Here is a 25,833-nt window from a genome sequence, read left to right as displayed (position 1 = left end):
TCTAACTCTCTTGTCTTTCCTGTGTTTGTTTAATAGGTATTTAGACCTGACATTATTTGGTCCTTCGAGCCGGAGGCCAAAATACCGGAAGGATTCCAGCGGGCATGGTGGACCCCAGTAAAGACCGTGCGCACGGCAAGTTTCCTAGTGGAAGCTTATCAGAACCTGTTCAAGGGCTGGCGCTCTGCCTGCCTGCTGGGATCTGACGGTTGACGGCTCTGAGGGGAAGACAGAGGGTGAGTGGATTCTTGTTTAAAAGTGTGGCGAATGACTGAGGGTCATTGCGCGAATAAGAAAACCCTGGAAATTCTAGACTCTAGATTTTTACTCTAACAGGTAAAAATAGGGCACACAATCCGTGAAGGACGTCCGAAGTCCTTGCGCAAAGGTTCGTGGAAAAATAAGGCGCACGGAGCCTAGTGCAGACCTGCAATAAAATTTAATAAATTGGAAGATAAAAATAAAAATAAAATTTTCTCGATAAAAAATAAAAAATAATGTAATTTAATCAATTAGGCGATAAAAATAAAAAATAATTAAAAATGTTCAATTCGATATATAATGATAAAATTTACTCAACAATAAAAATATTTAAATCAGGCACTAAAATTGTAATTGGAACGGATGGCGGAGTCCGACGAGGCAGGCGTTTAAATTCCGTGTGAGTGTAATTGGAGATATAAATACCACTTGGTGTTTTATCTCATATAAAACAGTAGGGTTGTAACCAGCAAACCTGTCTTGGATGCAGAGGTAAGAACCCCCCACTCGAAAGAGTTGAAGCGGGGGTTACCACTACAGGTATTTTTAATTGCTGGCCTACTGAAAAGATCTCCAGTTTATAGGATTCCCTAGGAGTCGACAAAAACTGGGCAAAATTTTATAAAACAAAAAAAATGGGGAAAAGTATAAGCAAGAATAAGCCAACAGACAGTTTAAAAACAAATGACTGGAAATATGTTGAAAATCAGGATCCGCATAAAATAAAACAAAAAACAAAGTCAAAACCAAAGAAAATGCGCAAAGAAGGGTGTGAGGATGTAAAATTTTGGTTAGAATTAGCACAAAAAAGAGAAGAGGAGGAAGAAGCGTTTGATGAATACAGCCTGAGAATGCATCAACATTACATAGGATTGAAAACTGGGATTTTAGATGGATACATTAACCACGCTATACACGCAGAAAAGGTCTCAAAAGAAAAGAAAAAGGTTTCAGGAGCCTTTTTCCAGGATGAGGAGCAAATATTTTATCAAGACAGGAGAGGAAGAGGAAGCTTTAGGGGTATAGGTCAGTACCCCAGAGGACAGAGAGGGAGATTGGGAAGAGGGAACTACAAACAAAACAACTTCAGACAGAACAACTTAGGAGGATGTTGGTGTTGTGGGAAGGAAGGACACATAGCCAGATGTTGCCCAGAAAAAAATACATAGATCAGTCAGCATGACTAGAATCAGAAAGTTTAGAGAGTGAAGAGGTCCAATTACATCTACAGGATTTATTATCTATGGACAGTGTAAGACCAGAAATAACACTTTTCATGCAGAGATGGCCTTATGTAGCTAGGATTAGCTTTGATTCCAACCACTGATGGGCACATAGCAGTTAAAAGGCAGTCAGAAATACAAAAAAAGGGGAGATTTCTTTGTTGTTAAGGGCAATGGAAATCCATACTATTGTTATACATTAGATGTGCCCGACAGACCCCCACCTAACTTTACTCAGGCACTCCTGACTGAGGGAGCCATCTCTGCCCCCCAGGATCAAATGCCTCCAGACAACTTACACATAATTCTTTGGTTCAAAAATGCAGCTGGGCCTGATAAGAATTATGAAGACAGGCTCAACAAGGTCACTCCAGCTAAAATCGCAGTGACCTATCTGTATACAGATACAAAACACAGATGATGTCTTTTCTGGGGTTAACTAACTATTGTCGAAACTGGGTGCCTAATTATGCAGTAATAGTGGTTCCTTTACGCAAACTAATGTATGAAATAGATCCTAAAAGACATGCAACAATTAAGTCCTAAAAAAAAGAAAAAGATCTTTGGATTAATAATGGAGTAAAAAATAGAAGATCAAATCTATAAGTGACCTGCAAATAGGCCTATCTTGCCAAAAAACAACTTGTATAAGTGGGCTGCAATATTGAGCCATGGCGTTTTCGCATGTCTCAACTGGGGGGATGGTAAGACAGATACATTAACATTACTCTATTTATGGATTTATTTCTTTTTTTAAGAACTTTTAATGCATTACAAAAGGTCATTTCATTTCAAAAAATGCCTACAGAAAGAAGAGAGGGCTGCAAATGAAATAAGGAAATAAAGTGAATAAATAAATAGAAACAGGCTCTAACTGTAAGAGGCATTGCTCAGATAACAACAAACTGCAGTATGCAACCGATTCTAGATAGTTTCACAATCAGTCTTTTTAAACTGACCAAAACTTTAGGATAGATAAAATATTATTAAATCTACAGGAATTATGGATGATTAAGACAGAATAAAATAGAAGTAACTCACTTGTTGACTAGAAATTGATTGAATATAGAAAAAGTTTGCTACACTGTACAAATTTGTTGTTGAAGGATAATATTAAGTTAGAAATAACTTATGGGTTAATCAAAGAGGATCTGGTGGAACTTTTGTAGAGAATAATGTAGATCAGGGGACTTGCAGCCCCCCCTTGCAGCAGCTCCGCAGGGGGGCCACAGAGTTGGGCTGTAACTGCTACCCCACTAGATTCAACTAATTAACATGTGAAGCCTCTTTGCAAACCACTATTTTTTAAGTGCGAAGTAACCCCCACTTGCAGTAGCTCCGCAAGACAGAACGAGAAGGTGTGATGTAAATCACTTTCTCTCCCATCATCTAAAAGTACCTCCTGACAAAATATCAGAATATAAGTTACAATTTTAGTAGTGGAACGACAAAAGGTTTTTAAGTTCAAATTTTAAAATTAGAAGAAACTAAAACATATCTGATGATTCGAGTGCCAAAGCCTAATAAAGCAGTAGAAAAATTAAGAGTTCCTCCTAAAATCCTTATTAATTCTCTTTCCTGCCATAAAGTCGGTCCCTTCGTGGTTGCCAGAGGGAGGGGTTTTATGGTAGGCTTAGGGATTTGTTTTGTGATCTGACAATAGAGGTTGCTCAGATTAGTGTAGATAGTTTAAACAAGCAAATACTTAGTGAGCATTGAAATAATGTGGAAAATGTTAAATATAAGTTTTTTGCATCCAAACACTGAGTCTGTGACAGCTGTCCTGACTGTCACACACAGATACTCTTGGTAATGATTTACTTTTTTCCTTTAATATTACTTTATATATTGAGTAGTGAGTAGTTTGGATGTTTTATTTTTGAATTTGTTTTCGTTGGTCTGACTTTTTGGTTGGCTATTTGTTGTGCACTCATTTAGTTAACTTTAAGTGTCCGTTCTTTATATTTTGTTAAATATAACAAATTAATTTCTTTCTTTTGAGTTACCAGTTTCCTCTGGACCTGTTGCTGAAAATCATACAGATGAGCTCCAGCTGATTGGTGTCCATATATGGGTGTCAAACTTCCTTAGCGGGCCATTCCATTTGTTCACCCAGGGAGGGGGAAATTTGGTCTTTAGTTTAATTTCTTTCATTTGTAGATTTGGTAATATTCTGACCAGTATTTGTTAGGTTTTTGTGTGTTTAATTACCGCTAGTGTGTGTTAATGGTCTGATCAGCCACTATTTAAGTTCCCCTCATGTCTTGTTTGTTAGGTCAGTTTGTGCTCGAGTTTGTTCCGTTACCAACTGAATTGTACTTTGTTATGTTGATTTCAGTTTGGGCCCAATTTATCATTTTTGGATTTTCTTTGTAGACTATATTTTGAATTTTCTTCAACGTCTCTCTGGCTGGTTAATGCAAAACCTTCACAGAGTCTTAATTGGTAAACACGCCTTGTCAAACACTGGTGAAAATTTTTGAGGAGTTTGTAAAATGAATTATCTGACAATCATAAGAGTAAAATGAGATAAGGAGCTTTAAAATTGTAACGTGAAGTGTTTTGGGAAAATAGCAATCTTGAAGATTTAAAGCATGCTAAAATAAATTGTTTTGTTTGTTTTGACGAGTTTACCTTTTGGGAAAAAGGCAGCATTGAATTTGGTAGAATTTCTCAGGGAACATCATAAACCTGTTTCATAAACATTGTTATTTAAAGTAGTAGAAATGTGATGCATTAGCAGGTAATGCATCATCAGGGGGGAGAATATGTTATAGGTTTATCTTTTATATTACTTAAATAAAAATTTTTTATTTGAAGAACATGTTTGATCTGTGTTACATATAAAAAAGTGAAAGGAAAGATATGGTCTGGTGAAATATGTTTCTTTTGAATGGATTTGAGTCGTTCTCCATTGAAAGATGTTCTGACAATGGGCTAAAGTATTTTGAAACGATAGATAACAAATTTATAGCGATTAATGAAGCATATTTTGGTAAATTAACTTGGGAAAACAATTATAGAAATTAAAAATATTATTGTGTTAGCCATTTTCAGAGCATTAATTTAATGGAGCAAGAATGTTTTAAGAAATGTTTTGAAGAATCTGTTATTGATTAAAGTTATCACTAATCAGTAAAAGTACTCAGGTGGGATTATAATGATTTTCTAAACTTGATTTTTGTTTTGATTTACATCCATTTAAAACGATTTTGAATAAAACTTTAAATTCAACGACAAGTAAAAGACCTAGGTAAAATTGGTAGATTTTGAAAATGTCTAGATTTGTTAAGTTGACATTATAATTTCTCCAAGTTTAACTCTTTTGAATTTTGTTTAAGGAAAGCATGTTGAATGTTTTAGACAAATAACCAGTAAGATCCAGTTTGTACTATAAAAGTAATTTAAACTGGACTGTCTACTTCACACTGATATTCATTGTTTTGATGATAAATGTAAACTGTACAACTGCAGCAAATTTTAAGCTTTTGTTTATTGTTTTGTTTTGTTTGTTTAATTCTATTTTATAAGATTGGTTTAAAAGGAAGATCTGCATATGTTTAACATTTTGGCAAAACATTACTTTGGAAACATGTCTTTTGAAGCTGGTGATTACAGGGTTTTGGTATTTTCCATCAGTTGGAGTTGTGATATATATATATAATTGAAGCATAGATTGAATAGATCACATCCACCATTTAATGAGCAGAACTGGACAAAGTAGGAGATAAGGCTTCACGTGATGAGTTGCTCATGGCTAACTACATACAGACTGGCTTGGAGTTCTGAGCTCCAAGCCTGACTCTGAACTCTGCAACACAAGCTGTTGTCTCTGAGGCAGAGTGCCACTGCTTGAAGAAGTGGTTGCACACTTGTTTTGACGATAGCAGCCACAGAGCCACGAGCGTTGGAGAATTCACTCGGACACAGTGAATTGAAGATATTTGTGATAACTACACAAATGAATTGATGCCTTTGGAGAATCTGATCTCTGTTTTGTCATTACAGTTTTGCAGCTGTTTTCCTGGTGCCCTGCGGATGTGGTCTCATTCAAAGTCTGCTTCTTTGATAAAAAAGATTAAAGTAATTCCCTTAATGGAAAATGACAAAGCAAATTTACTTTCTTTAAGTTAAGCCATTGTTTGATTATGCTGACACTGATGATGACGATGACACTAGAGAATGTTGTGCTTATGTTTATGATGCTAATGAAACTCCTGTCGATGATGTAATGTCTGTTTTAACAACTTGTGATAGTTGATGGCACAGATGTATCCTTTATTAGAGAAAAAATCTGACGTTGACAAAGGATACTCTGATGAGGATTCTTCTGACAGGTATCCAGATCCTGGCTTTTGGACTGGGTGTGACCCCTGAGTGTAAACATGTTTGCTTTCCAAAACATGATCTCCCAGCTGAAAATCATTTGAAGTGACTGTTTTTGGAGGGATATGAGAAGTGCACCAAATATCTGATAAACAGGAGGGAAATGTTGGGTAAATTGTATTATTAGTATTATCAAATATTTGTTGTATCATGTAGCCTTGTAGTTACATTTAGATAATGTTTCTGTGTGTTAAATAACTTTGATTCTATCCTGAGACTTCCCTGAGAAATAGAGGTGACAGCTACTCTCAGCAGCTGTTGCCCTGCAGGACTTCCTACAAGACAGAGGTGTTAGTTGCTCCCAGCAGAGTTTTACAAGCCTGCAATAAACTCTGCTCTGTGCTACAAAGCCGTTGCTTTGAAGCTATACAACGTGTCCTATTCGACGCCGTGCCTGGAGCAAGAAGGATTTAGATTGTAGATAACATGTGTTTAGTTTAGTGATTGTCTTTTAGCACTGCAACTAAAATGCTTTGACCCCACCCCATAGAGTTGCAGTGCTCAGTGTGAGAGGGTTCCTAAGAGCAATAAAAGAGAGGAACAGACAGATGTGTTTCAGAGCGGTTGGAGATTTGTAACTGAAAGCACATCTCTGTCTGCTCTCCTCGCGAGAAACAAAGAATCTAACTCTCTTGTCTTTCCTGTGTTTGTTTAATAGGTATTTAGACCTGACAAATATATAACAAATAAAAACATGAAAAAGTCACCATAGTACATAATAACCCAGGGAAGGCAAAATAAACACAAACTAAAAAACATTAACAAAAATGGCTCCCATATATTGTCGTTTTTGTGAGAAAACACATTTTCCTCAGTCGGGGAAGTTTGCTCATGGCTACTGTCTTCAATTGCCATCTTGATCAAAGCAAAAAAGTTTTCACACTCAACTGTCTCCTCTTCACAGCAAACATTTGCAACCGTCAATCTTCCCAAAGTTTGCTCTTTGGGAAGATTGGCCAGATCGTTCCCTGCGACAGTGGTCTGGACAACGCTCTCTTCGTGTGTAGTGTCTTCAAATGTCATCTTTTTCATGGCAGAAGTTGAGCTTTCAAACTCAGCTGTCTCCTTTTCACAGCAAATTTCCCCAGCCAGGGATGTTTGGTTCTGAGCCGGGGACGGATCAAACAGATAAGAATCAAAAATATCGTAACCAGAGAAACAAACTTCCTCAGCTTGGGAGGTTTGCTTCCCAGTCTTGGAAGGTTCAAAAAGAAAAGCGTCAAAAAGATCGTACTCAGATGACGTCCTCTCCTCCTGAACGCTACTTCTATCTACAGTGCTACCAGGAAGCAGTTCGTCAAAAACCTTCCTCATCCCTGTTGCAACCAAATATCCCACCAAATATCCCTCCAGCCACCAAAATCTGATGCTGCTCCATTTTTGTTTACATTTCATGAAAAAGGAAAAGCCGCTCAGAGCCTTCTTATGAGGTTTTTCTGTTGTTTCCTTCAGTGGTTCTTGGTGCAGCGCCCCCCACAGGTGAGGAGGGAAACAGGATGCTCAAAGGGCTTGATTTGTTTGACAGTGCAGTGTGAAAGCAATCCACAGCAGCTAAAAATGGAACAGATGTTGGGTTTTTGGCCCCCAGTTAAACCAATTCTACTGGACTATCAGATGGGAAACACCCTAAATAGGGATGGGATATATAAGGCAAGAAATGGTTATAAAATGTGTCCAAACCCAGTGAGGCCAACTTGTCCTTCAAATCTACAGTACATCATGTTGCAAATCAATTCCCCTCTACTCTGACTCATATACTGCATCCCTAGTGGATGATTTGGTTAGTGCGTTGTTTTAAAAAAATTCAAACTTGTCTTTTATGTATGATTTTACTTTCAGAATGTGTTTCCAGTGGGCTGGACTGAGACATGTTGCCCTAAATAAAGTTGTTTAGGCCTGCAAATGTTACATGATCTTTAGAAAAATAAACTGATTATAATTTTTGGTAAATATCTTTTAGGGAATATTGAGATTTGTGGAGTATTGTATTTAAGAAATCCTTTATTTCCGCTGTAATTTTTACAACTATACCTTATACCTGTTGTTACATAGCTAAACATCCAGCAGGCACCAGTCAAAATGAACTACTTGTTATATCTGGTCACCATAATGTTTAAGTACAAAACAGAAACCAGAGTCTGAATCATGCTAGAGAGTGCAACTTTAGTACTATTTGCAATGATAAAAATGAGGAAAATACAAATATAAACTCTATCAGTGAGCCTGCCTCACTCACTGATAGAGGCAGGGAGCCTGCCTCCCATCGCTGCTAGAAAGTCTGATAAAGGTGGGAAAGTTGAGATGGATGACAGAACCTGAACAACAGTAGTGTAAGAGTCGCACTGCCTGCTGATTCTGTCATTAAAGCTAAAAATTCCCTGTACAGCTCTGTGCATTCAAAGGACATTCAGGACAGGTGCTGCCCGATAATTGAGATTGAATTTCTCTCTTGTTAGGCTGCCATTCTCAACTGCATTCCACTATACTGATGTGCAACTTGGGTTGCAGGTGAGTTGCTGTAATTGGCTGGTGGGGTGCTGGTGGAAAGTTGTTTCTGGAAATGTTCTGCTCCCAGTGGATTAAATGACAGGCAAGATTAATGAACAAGAGAGTGAATCATCCACTGCATGGCTTGCTGCTCTTCCATGGAGAGAATGGACTGTGATAATAACTAAATCAAAATAGGGAGGAATGATAGGGGAGGCTGTTCTGTTTAGGAACCTGATGATGGTTTACTGCTGGCCTGCCTGACATGTTCCACTATAATGGCATCTGCTCTATTATTTAACGGTGAAAGAAATGTGGAGATACAGAAATTGAAACATAAGAATGAGACTTCTTTATGTTTTTGCTTTATAGGGAACATATTATGCAAAATCCATCTTTTAGCCCTTGAATAATTTTTTGTGTACTTTGAGTGTCCAGGAGTGCAAAACAATGATGTTTATTCTCTCCTGCATAGATATCTTTATATTCTTTTTGTGTTATATATTTTAGTCTGTTCAGTTTTCTCTATTGCCTACTATATTTTATTGTTTATGATGTCACTGCATTTGCTGTGGAACTGCTAAACAAGGTCATGGACTTCCGGCTAATCAGTTTTGTGGATCCACCTTTTTTTTTTTCCTCACAGCAATTTTGCAGTTCAAGTTCAGTTATGGTGAAGTTGCAAGTAGACAAGTCAAAATGTTTGGGTCTAGCATGTATTCACCTAAAACATTCCTTACATCATCAAAGTGTCTGGAATCCTTCCATATCAGAGTGGAGTGTCCGTTTTTGGAGCACTTCTGGACCTCCACCAGTATCAAGAGAGATTTATTGAATGACTTCATGTAATTGAGGGTCAGCTCCTTCTCTCTATGGAAACGAGGTTTGCAGCAAGCTGCTAATAATGCTAAAATGACAGGAAAGCTTATTTGAGACCTGAATTTTGTGTGTTGACAACTGGGTGAGTGTGGAGATTTCACTGTAGTGTGGAGTTGCCTGGGCACCTTCTTCAAGCACCCATCTGTGGACTGGTTCCTCCTATTCAAACAGTGATTGGGTTTCTGCCTGACTGCAGACAGTAATCATTACCTCTTGGATCATGTTAGTCTGTATGAATTAACATTCAACGCATCTATCAAAAAATGTGAGATGAAGAGGAAAAAACATAAGTCTCACCTGACTAAGTCTCAGTCAACCAGACTAATCAGCGAACAGATGTTGTGAACGATGACGTTAATTTTCTGCTCTGTTTTAGAATTATAGTCTGTAGTTTTAGCAAAGCAGCAGAAGAAGTGAAGGAAGCTCTTCAGTCCATGTTGGTCATTCTTACAATTATTGAATCAGGACTAACAGTCGCCTCGTTCGGATCGGCACTTCTCTTTTCACGATGGAAGACAGTTGTTTACAGCTCCACTAATGTCCAGTAAGCTTCATAGCGTCAAACTGGCAAATTACAGACATCACTGGGCAAAAATGTAAAACTTTAACAGAGTCCACGTCTGCAGGAAGAAAATGTTTCTTAATAGCTGAGGGTTCAGATCCTCTGGATGAAGTGAAGCGTAGAACCAGGAGCTGATTTTACTAGGCTAATGAATCCTCCATCCTGAGAACAAGTTTGTACCTAGGACTCCTAGAAAGAAGAAAAGAGTAGTCTATAAATAAGGTTTGAGGTCAAACAAAGCAGAAAGATACAGAATTTTTAAGAAAATGAAAAATACCCAAAAATAAAAATATTGCACTACATCATATAAGACTGTATTTTGTTTCCTGGGTTTCATGTTGGCATAATGAGGGGTTTGACAAGCCTGACATTTCTCAACACTTTGTATTTATTTTTTTTCCTCAACCTCTCAGCTGATCAAAACCTAATAGATGCACAGAATGTAAAATATGTTTTGGCTTTTAAAAAAGTAAACAGGCAGATGGAAACATTTTGGGTGTTTAGTTTCATATTCAAACATGTTTCTGGTTTATGTGGTTTATGTGTGATTACTGCCATGTTAAAAATAACCCTGTTGCAAAGCGTGTTTAATGTGCCTGACTGTGTGAGAGAGCGGTAGGTGTGTGTAGGTGTGCCTTCAGAGTGCCTGCAATGTTTATGAAAAACTTTCAATACACTCCTGGGAGACTGCTGCTCGTCTCGTTAGAGCTGAGAGCTTCAGGATTGGTGTGGGATAAATGCAAATGTTTCTGGTAGATTCCATGTTCATGTGTCAGAGCTGCTGCCTTGATAGTCTTGTACATCTTTACTGAAGTTTGTTGAGGAGAAGAGACAGAAACCCGCAGAGAGAGGGACACTGCTGAATCAGTCCATAGTTCTAAAAAATAATATGTTCAAAACTGTTTTAGAAACAAACTTCAGAACTGGGTCACATGACTTTCTTTAGTCTTATAACAAGTATACAACTGCAGTTATTGAGGACTTTTCACATGTTTGTTTATTATTCCGTTGAAGACGGAATAATAAACAAAAGAGGAAAGAAGATCATTCCTCTTTTTCTCTAAAGAGGAATGATCTAGAGTCAACGCACAACTTCAGTTATTACAGCTGGAAACCAGAGATCAGCCCAAAACCTGGGAGTGGTGATGACCTCTGACCTGAACCTTCAGAGACACATAAAGACAGTTCCAAAGTCAGCCTTCTATCAGCTGAAGAACATTTCCAGGATCAGAGGACTAATGTTCCAGCATCAGAGAAACTCATCCAGGTGTTTATCTTTAGTGGCACAGATTACTACAGCCGCTTCTTCACAGGTCTAACTAACAAATCAATCCTCCAGCTGCAGCTGATCCAGAATGCTGCTGCTGGAGTTCTGACTAAAACCAGGACCATAGAGCACATCACCCAGTTCTACATCACCCAGTTCTACAGTCCTTCACTGAGAGAGGAGACTTTAAACTACTGCTGGTAGTTTATGAATCACTGAATGGATTAAAGATCTGCTGCTGCTGAATCAACCTTCAGACCTCTCAGGTCTCTTGGTTCTGGTTCTGGCCTACGCACCACAAATCTGGAACAATCTTTTTTTAAAACTGCAAAGCAGCTGAAACGCTGAGTGCCTTTAAATGAAGGCTAAAAAGCCAGCTGTTCAGAGCTGCCTTAGTTTCAGTGTGAGATGGACCTTTGGGTGCGCTGCAGTCTGGTCTCTGGACTTCAGTCTACTGCTACTAAAGCTGTTTGGAGCAATTGAGTGTTTTTCTGTCTGAGTAACTGCTGTCCTTTTCATTTGTTCCTTCAAAATCCTGCCAGAGTGAAGAATGAAAAAGCAGGAAAAGGGCACACAGTGAGTTGACAACAGCCAAAAAGAGAGATGTTGGAAATGTTTAATTAAGCTTCCGTCTGTTTCTGTTTTTTTTTTTTTTTCAAACACCCAGTCTAGTGGAGATAAATATTATCCAGCCTTTGCTTCATTTATCCACCAAAATCAATTCTCTCTTTACCTTCCTTTCCTTTCTTTTTCTCCCCACTTACAATATTCAGCCTCACAGCAAAATGTGCCTGGGAAAAAAAATTGCCGCCTTTATAATAAGTGGTCCTAATGCAGATGAATGGTGCACGATCTCAGAGCAGTGAAGCCTCTCCCCCGTCAGCGCCTACTTTCATTTCCATAATAAACAGGAGGCATGACTGAGAGCAAGGCTGCCAGCGCTTCAGGCGTCCTCATACTTCCTGGTGGTTTTCCTGTCTTCTCTGGTAAAGCTTTATTGTTTTTTGTATGGCAAAAACATAATGCTGGTATTAAAAGGTCATTAGCATTTGGGCTGTAGGAGACAAGGTCACTTTGACATTGCTGAGGATTCTATGTAAAATCAGAATAAAGGTCTGAGTCCAGACGAGATCAACTCTGTCTGGAGCCAGAAATTCACTTCCTAGAGAGGAAGGTTTTTGTGTTTTTAGTGTTGCTGTTGTCAGTCAGTTCAGAAATTAGGATATGTGTGATAATGTGAAGTGACATCAAGTGAATCAATAACTCTAAAGAGTTGAGAATATTACTGGTATTTCACTCGTCACTGTAACACATCTGTCCATCAGAATGTGCCTGATTATATGTTTCACTCAGAACTCGTCCACTTCTCTCCTCCAATCAGTTGCCCAACATATTTGTTATCCTGTTTGGGTTATGGATGTGTTGCTGGACTCGCAGATCTCAGCATCTGTTTTGTCTGAAAGGTAAACCCCTGGCGACCCTTCACACACCCAGACAGTTGCTCAGCAAAATCCTTGTCACATTTTAAATGCTCCTCAGTTTCTCTACAGGGAGACAGAAACTGGAACTGTGTTTTTCTTAAAGAGGAGTGGAGACGCATGGCAAAGAAAAACGCTCCAGACAGAAACAGATTCCTACATTCCTTCTATCATCTAAACCCGTTTACCCTGTTTGGACAGGACAGGTCACCGGTCCACAGCATAGAGACACAGGACAAACACCTATACACCCACACACACACACACCCACACACACACACACACACACACACACACACACACACACACACACACACACACACACACACTTGTGCTTCTATGCAAGCTGGTGATTTTGTATTGACTTTAATTCATTTTAAAAACTGTTTAAAACATTTAGAAACACTTGTATATTTTAATAGTATGAACACATTAACCAATCAATGTCAAGGAAAATGAATCGTGCTCCTGGATTGAATGTTTTACAAACAGCCAATAGAGTGTTGCGTAGCATTGCTCATAGGTATATCAACTTCTGAGGTTTTTTTATATTGTATATGTGCTTATTTATTTATTTATTTTTTTTAAACAGGAAAGGATTAAAAGGAATCGGGCCTGGCTCAGCATATTTGCTATTTTACAGCAGGTTCTGTTTTGCAGAACATGAAAAACATAAGCAGCTCTGGAAAAAATGAAGAGACCACTGAACTGAACCCTCATGGTTATTCCACTAAATATTGATTTCTGAACTCTTCCTGAGTTAAAATGCTAGTATTGTTGTTTCTAAATGAATATGAACTTGTTTTCTTTGCGTTATTTGAGGTCTGAAAACACTGCATCTTTTTCCATTATTTTGTCCATTTCTCACTTTCTGCAAGTAAATACTAAAATTTTGTTTGGAATTTTGGAGACATATTGTCAGTAATTTATAGAATAAAAGAACAGTGTTCATTTTACTCAAACATACACCTATAAAGAGTAAAATCAGAGAACCGATCTTTTGGCAGTGGTCTCTTCATTTTTTCCAAAGCTGTTTATCCAACATCACTTCACATTAATATTCACACAGACATGCCAACATATGGGCTAGGCTAAAGGTAAGGTTAGTCTTTGTTACGTTATGTTAATTAATCAATGCTAAATGTGCAAAAATAATAAACATGTACAATATTCATAAATTAAATTAAATATAATGTAATTTTTATCCTTTCAATAGCCTATTACTGTATTTGTATTCAAGAAGAAGACTTAAAAACCATTTACTGTAAACTATTTAAAAATAAAAAGAGCAGTAAAGGAGTTTAGCAGTCACAAGAGTTGGAGCTGCTGGTAAATGGAGGAGAGACCCAGTTGGTCTTTTGAAATGAATGAAAACAGAATGTTGACCATCTACACTGGAGGAAATTCAGTCTTGTGGTTGAAACACTCATTCAAATAAACCAGGTGTTCACTGCTGTCAAAGCTCTGGATATGTTGAAAGACTCCTGAGGACAGACAGTGAAAAAAAATTTTAATCCCTGCAGTGCAAACGTCAAACACATCAGAGGATACAAAGATATGAAATGGCTTCCAAGAAAATCAATTATGCAGGGTTTTTTTTAATGATGAAAAATTATATTTTGTTCCATTACTTAAATGGATATTTGATTTCATTACTTAAATGCAGTTCTTTCTTATCATTGTTGGCCAATATTAAATAAAGACAAGTGATGTTTAAAATGAATGTACACTGTAATGACAGTCTATGATGAAATAAGCTGAAAGGAAAAGTAGATAGACATTTTGGAAAATATATTAGTCATTGCTTCTCTTTAAACATACCTTTTTTAAAAAACCTTTTTTAATATTAAGGTTTCCCTTTGATGAATGGCTTTTTTTTGCTGAACTGCAGTATAAACAAACTATTTGTAATTTGCATGCACTCAGTAACATTGGATGGAGACCCTAGAAAGCAAAGAATCAATAACAAAAAACCCAATAAAACCAATAAATTGATTCTTGAGCTGACAAGGAACTGACTTCTTACAACAAGATTGCAGGTGGAATTATCTTCTGTCACATAAAAACACAGTTTCACTTTTCTGCTACTGATCTCTAGGTACAGTGTGAAGGAGCTGCAAAGAAATATTTCACAAATACCTCTGATCTGTAGGGGCCACAGCGTCTTCGCAGCTGTTACTACGCTGGAGTGTCTCTTTAAGGGCCAACAATGTTCAGGGATTGTTTGGTGGCAGAATCAATAAGGCTCAATATATTTAAGGTCTTCACAATAGAGCTCATATACAGAGAGGAGTCATGTGGAAATAGTTCTGGCGTCTATAATACAGGAAGAAAAACTATGAACAAAGTATCAATATTAAATGCTGAATGACAAAAGTATAAAATACTCCTCACAAAATATCAACAGACTGTACATGTATCTAACATGTACGCACATAGACCAGAGTACTAGCTTAGCTTAAGCTGTCCAGGTTACAGGCTAATGCTAACATGGCTTTTGTGCCAATCTATCTCCTATACAACAATCATTCTAGTCACCAAAGTCCCAGAACTCACTTTGGTCATAAACGGACATCGCTGTGAACGCAACAATCTTTTATCAGGTTACAAATCACTGGAATGTCTGCTGCCAATTCTCACTCTTCCTCTACCAGGAGTAACATCCAACTGTTGATCACGTGATTCATGATGCAAATAAAGTGTTCCCGTCACAGTTTTCCTAAATAATCCAAATTCTGTTTGGCCAAAGGAAAACATCAACCAAGTGCCAACTTTATTTTTTTTTTACCGAAAAACAAGAGTGTTTTTTTCTAAACTGGCATGTTTCTATTAAGCAAAAATATTTTTAAATGTCAAATTATCCAGTTAGATGGTCAATGGAAACACTGCTACCAACACTCTTTCCTCTTTATCTGCTTCCTCCATGTTTATTGACATTTTTCAGTAAAAAGGTTTTCCATCAGCAAAAAAAAAGAGAACTACTCCTTATGTAACCGGCTTTTTGTTCTTTAGTAGAGGTGTGCCGATCGATTGGCCAATGAAAAAGTGTATGATCGGTGATCGCCGATCTCTGTCTCTTGTTGCCGATCACCTGTTACTTCAGAACCTATGCATGCAGCTCATCTCCTTTTTCCTTCACACTGCTCAAGCACACAGTAGCAAATCCTAAGCAAAGTGGTGAAGAACTTTGCTTAACGCTCAGAGTGAATGGGGACGTTTGCGTGTTGCCATGAAAAATTACCTTAATACGCATGTGTTAAAACTTTTGCTATGTCCTAACATAAAACAGATAATCTTTGGGGAAAATAATCAATCTCCTCTGCCTCCTCCCTGTGTTCTGCAGAATTACTCAGCTTGGTCAGAAACAACCAATCAGAACCAGCATTGATCAGCTAGCCAATCAGAACCAGCACTAATCAGCTAGCCATGCTCTCAGGAAGTTTTGATTCAGTAACTGAGGATTGTTTATGTTAATGCAACCTGCATTTGACTTTGAATGAATGTTTTTTTTTCTTTATTTGATATAGGGAAATGTATTTGACTCATATAATTTATGGAACTGAGAGCCTTACTCTCCTCCATGGGCTGCCACCTTATCGTGGTGGAGGGGTTTGAGTGCCCCAATGATCCTAGGAGCTATGCTGTCTGGGGCTTCATGCCCCTGGTAGGGTCACCCAAGGCAGACAGGTCCTAGGTGAGGGACCAGACAAAGTGCAGCCCGAAGACCCCAATGATGAAAGAAAACCTTGGACTTGGTGTTCCCTCGCCCGGACGCGGGTCACCGGGGCCCCACACTGGAGCCAGGCCTGGAGGGGGGGCACGATGGCGAGCGTCTGGTGGCCGGGCTTTTACCCATGGAGCCCGGCCGGGCTCAGCCCGAAGAGGAAACATGGGCCCCCCCTCCCATGGGCCCACCACCCGTGGGAGGGGCCAAAGGGGTCGGGTGCACTGTGTGATGGGTGGCGGCCAAGGGAGGGGACCCTGGCGGTCCGATCCTCGGTTGCAGAAACTGGCTCTTGGGACGTGGAATGTCACCTCTCTGGTGGGGAAGGAGCCGGAGCTAGTGCGTGAGGTCGAGAGGTTCCGGCTAGAAATAGTCGGTCTCACCTCGACGCATGGCTCTGGTTCTGGAACCAGTCTCCTTGAGAGGGGCTGGACATACTTCCACTCTGGAGTTGCCCAGGGAGAGAGACGTCGGGCAGGAGTGGGCATACTTGTTGCTCCCCATCTCGGCGCCTGTACGTTGGGGTTTACCCCGGTGAACGAGAGGGTAGCATCCCTCCGCCTACGGGTGGGGGGACGGGTTCTGACTGTCGTTTGTGCTTACGGGCCGAACGACAGTTCAGATTACCCACCCTTTTTGGAGTCCTTAGAGGGGGTACTGGAGAGTGCTCCTCCTGGGGACTCCCTTGTTCTGCTGGGGGACTTCAACGCTCACGTGGGCAACGACAGTGAGACCTGGAGGGGCGTGGTTGGGAGGAACGGCCCACCCGACCTGAACTCGAGCGGTGTTCTGTTGCTGGACTTCTGTGCTCGCCATGGATTGTCCATAACGAACACCATGTTCAAGCATAAGGGTGTCCATATGTGCACTTGGCACCAGGACACCCTAGGCCGCAGTTCGATGATCGACTTTGTCATCGTTTCATCGGATCTGCGGCCGTATGTCTTGGACACTCGGGTGAAGAGAGGTGCGGAGCTGTCCACTGACCACTACCTGGTGGTGAGTTGGCTCCGGTGGTGGGGGCGAAAGCCGGTCAGACCTGGCAGGCCCAAACGTGTTGTGAGGGTCTGCTGGGAACGTCTGGCGGAATCCCCTGTGAGACGGAGCTTTAACTCCCATCTCCGGCAAAACTTCGAACACGTCCCGGGGGAGGTGGGGGACATGGAGTCTGAGTGGACCGTGTTCCGTGCCTCCATTGTCGAGGCGGCCGATCGGAGCTGTGGCCGCAAGGTTGTCGGTGCCTGTCGCGGCGGCAACCCTCGAACCCGTTGGTGGACACCTTCGGTGAGGGATGCCGTCAGGCTGAAGAAGGAGTCCTATCGAGCCTTTTTGGCCTGTGGGACTCCGGAAGCAGCTGATGGGTACCGGCGGGCGAAGCGGCATGCGGCTCGGGCGGTTTGCGAGGCAAAAACTCGGGCGTGGGAGGAGTTTGGAGAGGCCATGGAGAAAGACTTCCGCACAGCTTCGAGGCGATTCTGGTCCGCCATCCGGCGTCTCAGGGGGGGGAAGCGGTGCAGCACCAACACTGTTTATAGTGGGGATGGTGTGCTGCTGACCTCTACTCGGGACGTTGTGGGCCGGTGGGCAGAGTACTTCGAAGACCTCCTCAATCCCACCAACATGCCTTCCACTGAGGAAGCAGAGCCTGGGGACTCTGGGTTGGGCTCTCCAATCTCTGGGGGCGAGGTCGCCGAGGTGGTTAAAAAGCTCCTCGGTGGCAAGGCCCCGGGGGTGGATGAGATCCGCCCGGAGTTCCTTAAGGCTCTGGATGTTGTAGGGTTGTGTTGGTTGACGCGACTCTGCAATATCGCATGGACATCGGGGGCAGTTCCCCTGGACTGGCAGACTGGGGTGGTGGTCCCCCTGTTCAAAAAGGGGGACCGGAGGGTGTGCTCCAATTATAGAGGGGTCACACTCTTAAGCCTCCCTGGCAAGGTCTATTCAGGGGTCCTGGAGAGGAGGGTCCGTCGGATAGTCGAACCTCGGATTCAGGAAGAGCAGTGTGGTTTTCGTCCTGGTCGTGGAACACTGGACCAGCTCTACACCCTCAGCAGGGTCCTGGAGGGTGCATGGGAGTTCGCCCAACCAGTCTACATGTGTTTTGTGGACTTGGAGAAGGCGTTCGACCGTGTCCCTCGGGGAGCCCTGTGGGGGGTTCTCCGGGAGTATGGGGTACCGGGCCCTTTGATACGGGCTGTCAGGTCCCTGTATGACCGGTGTCAGAGTCTGGTCCGCATTGCCGGCAGTAAGTCGGGCTCGTTTCCGGTGAGAGTTGGACTCCGCCAGGGCTGCCCTTTGTCACCGATTCTGTTCATCACTTTCATGGACAGAATTTCTAGGCGCAGCCAAGGTGTTGAGGGGATCCGATTTGGTGGCCTTAGGATCTCATCTCTGCTTTTCGCAGACAATGTGGTCCTTTTGGCTTCATCAGATCGTGATCTGCAGCTCTCGCTGGATCGGTTCGCAGCCGAGTGTGAAGCGGCCGGGATGGGGATCAGTGCCTCCAAATCCGAGGCCATGGTCTTGAGCCGGAAAAGGGTAGAGTGCCTTCTCCGGGTCAGGGGGGGTGTCCTGCCCCAAGTGGAGGAGTTTAAGTATCTCGGGATCTTGTTCACGAATGGGGGAAGAAGGGAGCGGGAGATCGACAGGCGGATTGGCGCAGCGTCTGCTGTCAAGCGGGCGCTGTACCGGTCCGTCGTGGTGAAGAGAGAGCTGAGCCAAAAAGCGAAGCTCTCGATTTACCGGTCGATCTACGTTCCCACCCTCATCTATGGTCATGAGCTTTGGGTCATGACCGAAAGAACGAGATCGCGGATACAAGCGGCCGAAATGGGTTTTCTCCGTAGGGTGGCTGGGCTCTCCCTTAGAGATAGGGTGAGAAGCTCAGTCATCCGGGAGGGACTCAGAGTAGAGCCGCTGCTCCTTCACATCGAGAGGAGCCAGTTGAGGTGGCTTGGGCATCTGGTCAGGATGCCTCCTGGACGCCTCCCTGGTGAGGTGTTCCGGGCACGTCCCACCGGGAGGAGGCCCCGGGGAAGACCCAGGACACGCTGGAGGGACTATGTCTCTCGGCTGGCCTGGGAACGCCTCGGGATTCCCCCGGAGGAGCTAGAAGAAGTGGCTGGGGAGAGGGAAGTCTGGGCCTCCCTTCTGAAGCTGCTACCCCCGCGACCCGACCTCGGATAAGCGGAAGAAGATGGATGGATGGATGGATGGAGAGCCTTACTGTTAAATATTATTTTAGGTTTTTCAGTTGTCCTTTACACTGAGTAGCTGCTGTATTGTGCCTGAAAGTATTTTGCATGTTTTATGTCTAAAGTACGTAGGTGAATTTATTGCCAGATCATTTTTCCATTTTGCCAGATCACATAGAAGCATTTATACCTAAAGCAAAAAATTAACAGCCAATCCAGGTGATTGGCAATGCTCGGCCCTCATGGGTGATTGGAATCGAAATTTGGTAGCAAAAATAGGGATGCTCCTGATCAGAGCACTTAGGAAGATGGAGGGTTTAACACTTAAATATCCCCAAACTTTCCATCCGAAACTCTGTGAAAATCTGCAAGGAGCAAACTTTCCACTGGAGTATTGACTCTAAGTGATGGGAAACATCAGAATGGCCTTTGGAGATTAAAATTCTTTTCAAAGTCAGCCCTCTGGCTATGAAAGATAAAAGTTTGATGTTGGCAGTACAAAGCTTGCCTCTGACAAAAGCCCCCTCTCTTCTTCTTGAATTAAATACTTCAGTGTTGGTTCATGCTCTCACCAGAAAAAGGGGTTTAAGGCGTGTTGACTGTTTCTGTAATAGAGCTTTGTGTTGGAGTACCAACGAGACCGGCTTCTTTCAATAACTCCCAGTGGATAAACTTACATATTAAGCTACACGAAAACGATCGTTTAGTTGTTACTGCTCCAGTTTAATGAGATCGATCGTGAGCTGCATGTTGTGTAGCTTTGTCTCTGTGTTGTCTCAGCAATTTTTTGCTCTCTTGTAGCGAACTGCAGTCAGTCTAAACAGAAGCCTGATAAAAAGGAATTACACCACAGCCATGAATGGATCTGTAAACCAAAGTCACCATCAGACATTTGCTGCGTTCAGAAAGCAGCAAATGATTAGTTTTTCTCTTTCTTATGATGCAGTTTTAGGGCTGAGAAAATAAAAAAAAATTACAAGTACACAGTCAAAATAACAAAAGAATAAAGTCATACAATTACAAGAATAAAGACGTACCAGAATACAGTTGAAATAAAATGAAAATAAAGTTGTAACATTGAGAATAAAGTCATATTATGATTTTATTCATTTGTTTAAGAGTCATAATGACTAAAAATATTCTGACTTTATTCTCATTTTAGTTTGACTTTATTGTTGTTCAACTATATTCTTGTAATACTATGACTTTATTCTAGGAATATTATGACTATTCTCAATACTGACATAATTCACGTAATATGACTTTATTCTTGTAATTTGATTATCTTTATATTTTTTCTCAGTTTGGCTCTAATACTCCATCGTAGTTTGACTGTGTAAAGCTAAAAAAACAAAATCAATCTCTGGTCTCCATCTGATTCCAATTAAATTCGTAAAATAATAATAATAATAAAACAAATAGATGTTTCATGTCTTGTTTAATCTTTGGCCGACTGTTTAAACGCAACAGAGTGGTGACGTCACCTACCACATGTGTAAAGCCGTTGGCCTCAGTTTGTCTTTCTCTCCATCTCTGTTCATCCAGTCGTCCTTGTTCCCTCAGGCCGTCAACACAACCTGCTGCTTTTGCCCTGATCTATACATCACTGCAGGCGGCGGCTTGTATCAGTGTGTTTTTATGCGTGTCTGTAGGGCTACAGAGTTTCCTTATTGGAATCCACTGATATCAGCTGCCCATAAACACACACACACACTCTCAGCCCTGTAGCAGCCCATCCACACTGCCGCCACCAGCAGATCAAGCTGGACTCTACCAGCAGTTACCCAGATGAACACAGCAGCCCAAACATTTGAAAACACAAGTGTTTTTGGATAGATGCTGACAGTGGTGGGCAGATAGATCGATAATATCAATGCCAAGTCAGTATCAGTGTTGGATTGATACTAGTGTGGTAAAATTGATTGTAACAAGGTAGCCTTTCGCGGTTGGATTTTACAGTGAGGATGAAGCTTTGAGGCAGAGTCAGGTGGAAAACAGCAGTTCTTCACACAAAATCAACAACACTTCACAGGTGAAACTGCAGTCTTAAATAGTCCCAGCTATGACGGATCAAACCACCTTTAATTCACAGGGGAATCTCAATTCATCAATATCCACTTATTTAATTAAAATACCTTTTACTAAATACAAACATTTCCATTTACTTTTTATAAATATTTTATGTTTTATCATTACATCATATGAAACACCACAAAACCCATAAAAAGTTCCCCCCCACACTTTTCAATGGCCTCTCCCAGAGGCTATATATGGTGTCTGGACCCCAGGGCAGTATTTGTCCAAACACCCTGGAGAGGACACAGAAAAGACAGGTGAGTCACTCTACATTAGCACTCCACACCTAACAGATTATGCACAAACATTTGCTGAGTTTTACCCACCAGTAGCTCATTGCTCTGAGTAACAATTATCCTCCCTCCACAGGCAACCACCTCACTTGTCAATGAGGAGCAGCTGTGCAGAGCCCAGAACAAAAGGCTACATGCTAATGTCTAAAAATACTCAATAAATACAATTAAAACTTCTTGTGTGCAAATTGTTTTTGATGTCCAAATCTATGCTTAAAGTGCAGTGCTAAATAAAGTGCTTGTTAATAAAGTGCAAAAATACTTTAAAAAATGCAATACAGTGATTTCAATAAAATAGTCCCAGTAATGAAGATCTCTTCATTACATTGATGCTTTTCCTTAAAAAAGATTTTGTTTTGCTCTTAAGTAGAAATCTGTGTGCGCTGGTTGAAAAATTGCACACAGGTTTGTTTTTCTGTTGTATCTGTTTATTATGTCATTATGTTATTAAATCATTTTCTAGAAGCCAAGTTCTGTTTGACAAAAACATCCAAAGGAAAAACCACAAGAACACCCAAAGGTCAGACGTTTGATGCTATGTCAGACCTAAATAATAAAAAGTACTGAATCAATATCAGTATCAGCAATACTGGCCATATATTTATGGCCAAAATATGCAGTATTGCACACGTCTTACTGACACAGAGCAGAACAAAAGGTTGGCAGATTATTCTCTGTGCTGCCCTTAATGTAACAACGTGAAAACTCTTTTGCAAAAATATTTAAAGATTTTCCAATTTTGACATATTAAAACCAAAGGTACAAGACAGCTTGTACCTTTGAAAAAAACATTAAATTATTCTTAAAGAAATGCAACTATCATCCCACAACAGCATATTAGGACCACTGTAGACAGTCATTTCCACCAAAAAACTACAGAAGAGCACCAGAAGTCAAAAACTAGTGAGAAACAGCCCAGAAATTATGGGATTAATTTCACATATTTTCCACAAAAAAAGTGAAAATTTCCAAGCTCAAAAAGTCAACATTTTTCAACTCATGAAAATGTTTACAAATTTTCAACTTTTGGAGCTTAGAAATGTGCTTTTCTTCTAGAGAATATGTAAGATTAATGTCAAATACCACATACTGTCCCTGACCTGATCTGTGTTTGTGGCTGTGAATCCATTTGATGATTTCAGAGGCTAATATTACAACAGTAAATACATTTAGGCAATATTTTTTTCTATTTTAAAATTTGGGCATTTGTTGAAGTGTATTTACTAAAATGATGATCCAGTGAAATTAGAGTCATTTTACTGGATTAGTGAAATGTTCTCTGTACATGAACATTTGGTCTACTTATATGAATTGATACTAAATCCAACATTTCATCATTTCAAGGCAACCATTGCATTTGATTTGAACATTTGAACTCAGACAAAACAACTGGTTTAGCTATTTAGTAATAGCTCAGTTGTGTAAACGTGTTCTAGTTCTTGTCTATGTTAATCCAGAAGAAGTGTTTCTCTGGACTCATTATGCTGACTCCCAGACTCCACTTCTAATACGACAGATGGCTAAGTAAAAAAAAAAAAAACCCTTAGAATGTCAGGATGTTAGGAAACCTTAGCATCCACAAGAGCAAACACAATCCCAACCATGAATCCCAACCATGCAATAACAATAAATCAGATCATTCAATAAATCCCTTTACTGAAAACTAACTAGATTTTTTTTCTCCCAGATCGTTACAGTTTCTACAAAGTCTAAAAGTAATCCTGCAGAAAACAGTTTTCTGTCAGGTGGAAATGTGCAATCTGGAGGCAGCGAGGCAGCAATTCCTTTAAATGGACCAGTCATGGTTTGGCTGCTGCTGCCTGTAACCAGAGCAAACACTGGAGCGACAGCACATCTCTGAAAAGGACCATCGCTTCTCAACTAAAACCAGAGTTACAACTACGACATCATATTAGGGCCCTTGCAGATAGAAAAAAGGAGCACACTTCAGCCAAAAATTCAGAAATCATCAAGAAAAATGTGGAAATTTCTAAGTTTGAAAAGTCAAAAATGTGCAAGAAAAAAATAAGAAATTTTGAGATTGATCTCAGAAATTTTCTAGAAAAACTTTGAAAATTTTGAATTTTTGGAAATTTTCTAAGATTTAAAAGAATCTTGTTTTTTGATGTAAGTTTACTCCTCTTTTTGTATGTATATACATATACCCTTAAAAGTCTTATTCAGTATTTTAATGGTAGTGGTTAAGAAAAGGCATGATGTTAAAACAAAGCATATGTGCTATAATGATTACAGTTACAGTCTAAAATGAACAGAAATAAATCATTTGGTTATTTTTATTTTATTATTTACCAGAAGAGAAAAAATGGTTCGTTTTTCAAAGTCATATTTTTACCATGTTAGTTATTCATTTAATAAATGTGAGTTTTAAAATAAATATGCAGATAGTAAGCTGAACATTTAGTTTGCCAAATAAATATTCAGCTCCAAATTAAGCATTTAGTTAAATATTTAGTAGGGATCATAAACTCCATATTTAGCTCTGAGATAAATGTTTAGCTTCAAACTAAATATTTACTCGCTAACTAAATATTTATTCTGAAACTGACATTTATAATTAAATGAACAACATGGTGAAAATATGACTGAACAATGAACCATTTTATTCTCTTGACAGACTAAATAACCCAAATTATTGCTGTTCATTTTTCACTGTAACTTTTCATTTTGTGTGTTGTGGTGACGCTGCAGCATCATTTATTGATCTGATATTCATTCACATTCAAATTGGCCTCCTGGTCCATGGCACGTACTCCTCCAGGTTTTGATCGATGGCTGACTTTGTGCTGCGTCTGTGCAGTTATTGAGAAATAAGCCATGTGAAGGGCCAGAGAAACGCTTCCAGGCAGCTCACTGACAATGGCTGCTGGAGCTTGAAACAAAAACAGTCAAAGAATAATCACCACCTTCAGTTTTTGTTGCCACAAACTAAATGAGGGCCCCATTTACCTATACAACCCCTTCCAAATCACATAAATATAGGATTTCCACTCTCGCTAGGGTTCAGATGATAAATTATCCTGCTCTCCAAGTGGTAATTTAAGTCACTAAACATAAAAGCAAGTAAATGTGCTCATCAACTTCAAACTGAAGCGCTCATCTAGCTAAGAAGAATGCTCGCTCTGATAACGGCTGCTAGATTTCAAGAGTTTGCAATATTCCACTGGCTTATTCAACCGTTTTCTGTTTGCAGAGAAAATTGCTGATATGGGTTACAAATGGCTGCAGAGCGATAGAGACAACTGCGCCGATATCCCTGATCGCATTAGCTGTGCCATCTGTGTAAGGAAAATTGGTAGAAGAGCTTTAAAATGTAGAGTAAATGGCAAACAGAGCTCCAGTGTAAAGTTATGTTCTATTAAAGCAAAAGCGTAACAATATCAGGGTTGGACGAAGAGGCAAATGCTATGTGGATTCTACATAGAGCTTGTTTAACAAGAGAGAAAATTGCCTTTCATTTGTTCTCTATTAGCTCTTCTGTAATTTAATTTGCTGTCCATCATTGAATCCAAATTTCAAACAAATTCTCTGTTTTTTCAGGCTTTTAAAGTCTTGTGATTTCTTTAAACAAAAAATGACAATAGAAGACCTTTTGGAGTCCAACTGATCTAACACAGACTTATGTGAAAAAATGTACAAAGAAAAGGAAACTGCAACTGCAGAAAGGTTTGGGAACAGAAGAATCCCATGAGTGGTTTTAGCATAATTCAAAGAAAAACCCCTTCAAAAGTACAATAAAAAATTAAAATAGGAAACATCAAACTTTAATAAGTATTGAATATGTATTAGCAATACAGATAACAAAACTGTATTTTTGTATTGGATCAATGCTCAAATATGCAGTTTTGCACACTTCTGGTTTCAAAACTTTGTCACAAAATAATAAAGGTTAACTCTTATTGCTGTATAGAAACTCAAATGTTCAATAAAGAGACTAATTCTTTCACAAAGGTTTACTCTGGATTGCATTCAACCTGTGTTAAGA

At 40.1% G+C, this 25,833-nt stretch overlaps 1 long non-coding RNA gene across 1 annotated transcript; it reads left to right on the top strand.

Annotated features, from left to right (window-relative positions):
- The first annotated feature begins 4,994 nt into the window (after positions 1-4,994).
- On the top strand, positions 4,995-23,303 carry LOC114137757 (uncharacterized). Its single transcript, XR_003594094.1, has 3 exons — positions 4,995-5,109; positions 7,396-7,401; positions 23,294-23,303. It is a non-coding gene; the product is annotated as an uncharacterized LOC114137757 (long non-coding RNA).
- The last annotated feature ends 2,530 nt before the right edge of the window (positions 23,304-25,833 follow it).

This window comes from Xiphophorus couchianus, chromosome 22 (genome assembly GCF_001444195.1).
Source record: "Xiphophorus couchianus chromosome 22, X_couchianus-1.0, whole genome shotgun sequence".
Classification (NCBI taxonomy): domain Eukaryota; kingdom Metazoa; phylum Chordata; class Actinopteri; order Cyprinodontiformes; family Poeciliidae; genus Xiphophorus; species Xiphophorus couchianus.
The sequence above is the reverse complement of the archived record's forward strand: the minus strand, read 5'-3'. Positions and strand labels throughout refer to the sequence as shown.